A 1,070-nucleotide genomic window follows, 5' to 3' on the forward strand; every position below is an offset into this window, starting at 1 on the left:
GAGGAGGCGGGGGGGGGGGGGGGGGGGGGGGGTCTGCACAGTGCCCAGCCCCGGGGCTCAGCATCCCCCACCCCAGCGGGACCCCAGCCAGCCTCCACGCTGCCAGGGCACTCGGCCGGGATTTGGGGTGCTGGGGAGAGAGCGTGGGCGGGCGAGCGGGGCTGCGGGTGATGCACCGCGACCTCCCCCCCTCAATCGCCACCCTCTGGGACGGGAAAAGCGACTCATCTCTTCTTCAGCAGAAAAGGGAAGCAAAACCCGCTCGCCATCTCTCACAGCCAGGGCATCCCCCCGCTGGGTTTTTCCGCCGGGGGAGCGGAGCAGCCGCCTCCGCGGGCTCCCCTCCTGCTGCCGGCCTGGCCAGCCCCAGCCCCAGCCCCACGGCACCCAAACCTGACCCGACCTGACCAAACCAAACCACAGCGTGCCGTACGGGCTGTGCACCGTGCACCCCACACCCCACACCATGTACCATGCACACACACGGTGCACTCTGCACCCCACGCTGTGCACCACAAACTGTGCATGGCGCGCTGTGCTCAACAGCCCCTCCGTCACACACCATGCGCTGTGCAGCCGACACCGCACCCCACACCGTGCACCCCACACCATGCACTGTGCACCCTACACTGTGCACCATGCACCCCGTGCACCCTGCACCCCACTCCCCACTGCAGGCACCCCACCCTGCGCGGTGCCGGCAGGGAGCAGAGGCTGCAGCCAGCACTTCGCTGCCTGTGCTCGCGGGCCTGGCAGTGTGTCCATCCCGGACAGACAGACCAGCCCAGCCCAACCCTGGGGCTGTGGGGCTGGAGGTCAGCAGCCATGATCGCCGGGGTCGCTCCTGCTCTGCTGGAGAGAGCAGCACAGCGTGGCCCCCCCCGGCGCTGCTGCCGGCTCAGCAGGCAGAAAGAGGAAACTAATAAAATCTATAAATACTGAGCAGGGACCCCGTGGGGCCGAGCGCGCCGGCCCGGCACCAGCACCGCCGCGGGAGGGCGGCGTGGGCCCGAGGTGCCACCGGTACCCCCGGCTCTGCTCTGCCGCACGGCCGTGGATGCTCCCCTCCC

This window comes from Aptenodytes forsteri, unplaced genomic scaffold, assembly GCF_000699145.1.
Source record: "Aptenodytes forsteri isolate BGI_AS27 unplaced genomic scaffold, ASM69914v1 Scaffold254, whole genome shotgun sequence".
Lineage (NCBI taxonomy): Eukaryota > Metazoa > Chordata > Aves > Sphenisciformes > Spheniscidae > Aptenodytes > Aptenodytes forsteri.